The sequence below is a fragment of the Penaeus monodon genome, chromosome 21, assembly GCF_015228065.2.
Source record: "Penaeus monodon isolate SGIC_2016 chromosome 21, NSTDA_Pmon_1, whole genome shotgun sequence".
Classification (NCBI taxonomy): domain Eukaryota; kingdom Metazoa; phylum Arthropoda; class Malacostraca; order Decapoda; family Penaeidae; genus Penaeus; species Penaeus monodon.
In genome coordinates, this window is record NC_051406.1 from 27,777,498 (window position 1) to 27,777,878 (window position 381).

Here is a 381-nt window from a genome sequence, read left to right on the forward strand (position 1 = left end):
CAGGTGGTTCCCGCTTTTCTGGGTAGGGACTTTCTGGCGCGTCCTGGGCAGGAGCTCTTCCAGGGTTTTTCCCAGGTAGGCGATCATTGGGGTTCCGGGCAAACGATATCGGCGTGTTCTGGGCAGGCGGGGTTTTCCCGGGGCGTCCGGGCAGGCGGCTCTTCCGGTGGTCCTGGGGGAGGCGGGGTTTCTGGGCGTCCTGGGCAGGTGGCTTTCCAGCGTGTCTGGGCAGGCGACTTTCGGTGCATCCTGGGGAGGCAGCTTTCCAGGTGTCCGGGTAGGGATCATCTGGTGCGTCCGGGCAAGCGACTAAAGGCGTGTCCTGGGGGGGGGCCCTTCGGGGTTGGCAGGAGCTTTCCCGCGTGTCCGGGCAGGAGCTTG